This window comes from Pteropus alecto, unplaced genomic scaffold, assembly GCF_000325575.1.
Source record: "Pteropus alecto unplaced genomic scaffold, ASM32557v1 scaffold134, whole genome shotgun sequence".
Classification (NCBI taxonomy): Eukaryota; Metazoa; Chordata; class Mammalia; order Chiroptera; family Pteropodidae; genus Pteropus; species Pteropus alecto.
In genome coordinates, this window is record NW_006436283.1 from 3,344,705 (window position 1) to 3,351,553 (window position 6,849).

Sequence of the window (6,849 nt, forward strand, 5' to 3'; positions counted from 1 at the left end):
TCTCTCTGTCTATCTATCATCTATCATCTATCTATGATCTATGATCTATCTATCATCTATCTATCTATGTATGATCTATCTATGATATATCTCTCTATCTATGATCTATCTATCACCTATCTATCATCTATCTGTCATCCGTCTACCTATTGATTCCAGTGCTTCCAATGTTTTCTTTGATAAATTCTTATCAGAATAAAAATTTCCAACACCACCCACAACTCATGTACAGTTATTTATAAATTAATACACGTGCAACTGTGAGAGGTCATGTGGGTTCCATAAGGACCTTGCGTATGAGCTCACTTGCTCCGTCAGAACCTAGAAGGCGGGCACCAGTCTTACTCTCCCTTTTTTTTTTCAGATGTGAGCAGTGAGGGACAGAGAGACTTAAATGGCCGACTAGACCACAGTGTCGGCCTCAGCACTGTGGACTTGGGGCCAGCTCCGTGTCTGCTGGGGGCCGTGCTGTGCATTGCAGGGAGTCTGGCAGCATCCCTGGCCTCCACCCACCAGACGCCAGAGCATCCCCCCCCCACTCCAGTCACCGCCACCAAAACGTGTCCAGACACTGGCCGGCGTTTCCTGGGAGCAAAATCATCCCCAGTTGAGAACCAGTGGCCTAAAGTAACTGGCAGGATACACATTATAAAATATATACACACACAAAAAAAAAAAGAAAAAAATTTAAGACATGATACTAAAATGAATAAACGTAAGGGGAAGTTGCGACGCAGTGTCCCGCAGCCCAGCAGGTGCCCCGCGTGGCTCCAATAGGATTACAGATGCCTGCGCGGGACGCTGCTGCCTGCATCCCAGGGAGGGGTCTCTGCCTTACTGTAAGTCCGCTATCTTGGGGTCACACTGGGGCACGAGGCCATCCTCTGTCCTCAGAGCTTAGAGTCCAGGGCGACGAGGCGCACGCGCACGGTAAGCTCTTGGTTTAAGACGGCGGATTCGTGAAGCAGAGCCGCCAGCTGATCGATTAGATTGTTCCAGAAACAGCGACGAGGACCTCTCTGCCGCCTGGGCCACCGCTCAACAAACAGCAATGGTCCAGCACCTGCTCTGTGGCCAGCGTGGCTCCCGGTGTGGGGACACTGTGCCCCGGGGGTGCACACTCCAGCACCCTGGCGCACGCCCCTCCTGCCGGCCCCCTGCCTCCCAGCTGGGCGGCCGAGCCCCACACGGTCTTCCTCCCAGCCCCTCGCTAGATCCCCTCCAAGCTGGAACCCAAGGCCGATACGGAACCACTAGTCCCCTCGGGCCAGGAGCCAGGGCCGCGGGGAGCTGCCCGCCTTGCCCACTGCCCCGCAGGGAGCAGCACAGAGCTGGGGTGGCCCATGCTCGGGCCCCCTCTCCGCAGTGTGTTTCTGGTGTCAGGAGACTCACGGATCGAGACACAGCCAGAATTTCCCCCTAAATATTGTTTTATTTTGGTGTTGTTCTAACACTGCTATAAAAATAGTTTTTAAAGGCACGTTCACTGGAACTGTGGGCCGTCCAGGCCCAGTGCTACAGCCCAGGGCCGCGGTCTCCTGGGGCCGGCCCGGCCCTTCCAGGCGAAGCTGAGACCGTGATGGATGTGGCCCCTGTATTTCGCACATGCGTGCGCTGTTGAGAGCCTGCCTGCCCACTGCCGCGGCCGCGAGCTAGCGAAGGACCCGCAGTGTCCTGACTGCTCCCCGCTACCCCGTCACTTCCCTTTCCCAGGCAATTTACTCCTTTGTAGGATTTACTCTGCCACCGAAATCCACTGCATTATTCATGGGGAGCCGGCTCACAGCGCTGTGATAATTAAACCGCTCGCTCAGCAAACACCCGCACGCAAGCCCGCCCTGCACCCCGGACTCGGCCCCTGGAGCGGGGGCTGCGCTCCTGGCTTCGAACCCCTAGTGACCCATCGCCCCATTTAGCACAGAACCCAAAGTCCTCTCCAGGGCCTGGGGCCCTCCAGGGAACGCTGCCTGCCCCCCGCCTGACCGCGGCCCCCACCCTGTCCACTCACGGTCATTTTACCTAGTTTTATTTTTCTCGCGCATTTATCACTGCGTAAAATCGTCTCATTCACTTGTTTCTTGTCCGCTTTCTCTTGCCAGAATTTCGACACCGTGCGAGCAGAACATCCGTCCGAATGTCCAGGCTGAGAGCAGCACATGCTGTGTGGTGGGGCTCGGAAAACGCGCCTTGGACGAAGGAAGGAGGGAATGGCCTGCTCCCCTGGCAAGCACTCAGGTCCAGGGATGCACCCCAGAAGCTGACTTCCTTCTGGGGTTCGGGAAGGCGGAAGGAGAAGGAAGTAGAACCAGACTCCTTGGAGCAGAGTGTGGAGTCTAAAATTTTCCCCCGAGGTGGCCATGGTGTAAGGAAGCACAGGTGACATGAGGAAGCCACAGGTGGGGACGCTGAAGTCCCAGCCGACAGCCAGCGTCATCGCCCAGACGCGCGAGTGAAGACATCCTCGAGTTGGTCCCGCGGAGTCCCCCATCCAGCTGGCAAAGCTTCTCAGCCGGTTCCCGGACACCGTGGAGCCAAGAAAAGCAACCCTTCTGTGTCCTGCCTGGACCCTGACCCAAAGAAGTCAAGAGCGAACAGCTGTTCCACGCCCTTCGGTGCTGGGGTGATTTCCTACACAGCGATGATAGCTTGAAATTCTCTGCCACCTTCTGTTCTGGATTAAATTATGTCCCCCTCAAAATTCATATGTGGAAGTTCTGCCCCCAGGTCCTCAGAATGTGACCTTATGGGAAATGGGTTCTTCGCAGAGGTCATCGAGTTAAAACAGAGACATTCCAGGGGACCCTCATCTGAAGTGATTTATGTCCTTATGAAAAAGAGACATTTGGACACAGACACACCACACAGGGACTAAGACAAAGACAGATGGGCGATGAATCTGCAAGACAAATAACACCAAGAGCCACCCCGACCTCCGGGAACTAGGAGGGGGGCCTGGGGCACACTCCCCTCAGGGTCTCCGGAGGGAGCCGACCCTGCTGACACCTTGACCTCCGGCCCCCTGACCCGCGAGAGGAAAAATTTCTATTGTTTAAACCACTGGTGGTGGCACTTGATCAGGGAACGGCAGCCCCAAGAGAGTCATCAAGCCTCCAGTGTGCTCATGATCGTGACCTGTGACCGAAGCAGACAGCACCACGCTGATGACGTCAGAAGCTGGTGTCACTGGATTTAGGGGCCCCCACCGAATCCAGGGTGATCTCTTGAATCCACACCTCAGTTATATCTGCAGTGACCCTTTTCTCAAACGAGGTCCCCTCCCGAGGTTCCAGATGGACATGAACTTGGGGGACACCTTGCCAACCCAGCGCAGGGGGAGACCGTGCCGTGCCTGGAAAGCCATTCCACACCCAAAGGGCATCAGGAAGTACGTGTCCCTTCTTCTCCACCAGCCTGTGGGGCCACCCTCCCCACCACCCCGGAGTGGCCGTCCACCGGCTCTCCCAGGACGCATGGCGATGCCCGCTCAGGGTCCAGAGTCGTTCCCAGCTGGACTTTCTGCCTCGACTCATGCCCTCCTTCTCACATCGCTACCTGGCTCATCGGGGGCGGCTCTCACATGCAGGGGGTGGCTACCTGGCTCATCGGGGGCGGCTTCCACATGCAGGGGGTGGCTACCTGGCTCATGGGGGGCGGCTCTCACATGCAGGGGGTGGGAGGATTCCCCTCCGCTTGCTCTCTGCCCCCAGGCGCCCAGCCCCGCCCCCGCCCCAGGGGTCTCCAACAGCGTCATGCTCCGCCCCCTTCAGCTCTCCTAGATTGCTCTTTAAAACCCCGTTGACGTGGACGGTTTCCCTTTCGTTCTGTTTTGTTGGTCTTCCTGGGCAACCTCCTTGGCTCTAAAAGCACAGCATTTGATTTTAAGGGCTAAGAGCTGGGTGTCCTGAGAGCGTGCGGGATGAGCCCGCGAAGGGACGAGCCTCACGGGACCACCTGGACAGCGCTGGCGAGGCCGGGGCAGGCCGGCCCCATGGCGCCCTGGTCTGTCCACTGCAGGTGTGGCCCAGGTCTAGGGGAGGTGTCTGTGAGGCCTAGGCGAGGGTCTCACGTCCTGACCCCCACGGCGCTGTCCTTGCCATGTACGGCCTCACTGGCCGGTCGTGATGTCACCGCCGGGACTCCTGGCACACAGGAGGCACTCGGTAAATATTCGTGCGTAGAAGTTTCCTACGGCTGCTGTTACAAATGACCACGAACTCAGAGGCTTCGAAACACAGAAAATTATTCTCTCAGCGATCTGGAGGCCAAGATCAAGGTGCCAGCTTCAGGGCTGGTTTCTCCGGGAGGCCCCCAGGCAGCGCCGGTCCCAGGCCTGCTGCACAGCTTCAGGTGGCTGCTGGCGACCCCTGGTTTCCCTGCGCTGGCGGAGGCATCACTTCGCTGCCATCGCATGGGCTTTTCTGGGCCTTTCCTCTGGGTCTGTGTCACAGCTCTCCCTGTCCTCTCTCAGAGGTCATGCAGACCCCTGAGCTGAGTTTCACCCCTTGGGCCGAGATGAGCAGGTCCAGGGAGGCCAGAGATGCAGGACGGAGGGGCGGGGCGTTTGCGGGGGTGGGGGGGGGCTCTGATACAAGCATCGATGGGACGCTGCCCCGCCCAGCAGCACAGAGCCAGCTGAGCGGAGGGGAGGGACTCCAGCAGGCCTGCGAGGCCCAGTGCCGGGCTGGGGGAGCCCTCCCGTCCTCTGCCTTGTCTCCTTGACCCCTTTAGACCCTCCTCCGGCTCCGTCCCCACCCTTTCGGGCTCCAGTAAGTTTCAATATGCCCCAGTTCCCATCCCAGCAACTTCCCTCAAGGCTAAATGGGTTCTGAGGGGTGACTCCTCGGGGGCATTTTATTCTGAGGGAGATTCAATCCTAAGCAACAGGAGTCAACAGGAAGAGGGCCGCCTGTGGACGAGAAGTTTCTCTGGGCACCAGGCCATCTCTGCCAGGTCCTTAGCCACCCTCTAAACCACAAGGAGACTGACACTGGACAATCTGTCATTTCAAATTCAGAACTCCGAAAGGGACAGGAAGTAAAGGCCTTAGCTCTGGGCATCATTATGGTGTCGTCGAAACAATAGGTCCGTTCAGTCCAAACAGTTCCCCAGAGGAGGGTGAAATGTAGTGAGTGATCGCTCATCGCAGCGGACACGGTGTCCCCAGAGGCCTCCCGCACACAGGGGCTTCCGGGGCAGGCGAGGTGCTCTGGCTTCGGAAGGATGTCTGGATTTCTAGAGGAATCTACGGCACCTCCTTGCTTCTTCCCCTCGACAGAGACTTTTCCCGCCACGGGGCTGGTCCTAGCCATGGTATTTGTGAGGGATGATTGATGGCAAAGGATCTTTGTTGTACTATCGGCTGTAATTATTTTAATTCAGACACACTCCCTTATAGGACTGACATCATAAATGCTGTTTTCTGGAGCAAACAGCTGTCAGAGCTGTCAAGCAGAGCTGCTTACTGTTTTATATCATTACGATATTTAATTTCAACCCTGCTACTTCTTTCTCCGCAGAGCAGTTTCGAGACCGTTAATCTCACTTCTCTCTGGAAAGATTGGAGCCAAGAAAGGTGTGAAGGAAGATGCCGCTCTCTTGTATCAATGTTATTATTGACTTGGAAGCCAAGCAGGAGAGAGACTAAGAGAGAGAGAGAGAGAGAGAGAGAAGGAGAGAGAGAGAGAGAGAGAGAGAGAGAGAGAGAGAGAGAGCGCGCATGCGAGTTGCTTCAATTCCTGGCTGGGGCGATATTTCGGATGGCCGGGTAGAAGCATTTAATGATTTCTTTGGCTATCCGAGTGGCCTGGTTGACGGCTGCACCCAAAGACTGTGAGCAAACACACGGCCTCGAAAAGACTAGGGGACCCAATAGACTTGGATCCCAAGTCAGGCAGGCTTTGATTCGAGACCAATAACTGAAATTTCAGAACTTACTGAGCCACTTTATTTTTTATTTTGGGGGTAAATTTCTATTTCGAAATAGTTTCAGATTAAGAAAAGCTGCAGGTTGTCTATGGCCATGCCCTGAACAAGCCCGAACCTGTCTGATCTCGGAAGCTAAGCAGGATCGGGCCTGGTTACTACTTGGATGGGAGACCACCTTGGAAGACTAGGTGCTGTAGGCATAAAAAATAAAAAAATAAAGGATTGTAAGCTGACAAGGTCCTTGCAGTGTGTGAGGTCAACCAAGGGTTGCCTCGCCTAAAAACATAATAATAATAAAAATAAATAAAACAAAAGCTACAGGAATTGTACCCCCAACACCCTTCACCAGACCCACTGCTCAGCTACATTTTCTGCTTCAGCAAAGACTCCTTTCCCTGAACACACTGTTTTTGTTTCTGTTTTCCTGTCCTTTTTGAGAGTACGATAGAGACATCATGCCCCCTAACCTCCAAATACCTCCAGATGCTTCCATGGACATTTTCCTAAGAATAAAGACATTTTCTTACGTAGCCAAGTCAGGAAGTTTACCATTGATAAAATGTTATCATCTAATTCATAGTTCATATTGTTATGGCCTGAACGTTTGTGTCCCCTCCCCCCAGATTCATACGTTTGACGTCCTAACCCCCAAGATGACGGTGTTAGACGCGGGGCCTTTGGGAGGTGACCGGGTTTAGATGAGGTGGTGAGGGTGGGGCCCCCAAGGTGGGATGAGTGACCTTATAAAGAGAGACACCAGACAGCTTGCCCTCGCCCTCTCTCTCCCTCCCTCCACCGTATGAGGACACAGCGAGAGGGTGCCACCGTCAAGCCAGGAAGAGGGTCACCGGAACCCAGCCACGCGGGCACCCTGACCTCAGACTTCCAGCCTCCGAAACTGCGAGAAAACACATGTCTGTTGCT

General features: G+C 55.2%; 1 pseudogene; it reads left to right on the forward strand.

The window, feature by feature from the left end:
• The first annotated feature begins 6,009 nt into the window (after window positions 1–6,009).
• LOC112480133 lies at window positions 6,010–6,125 on the forward strand (annotated as a pseudogene).
• The last annotated feature ends 724 nt before the right edge of the window (window positions 6,126–6,849 follow it).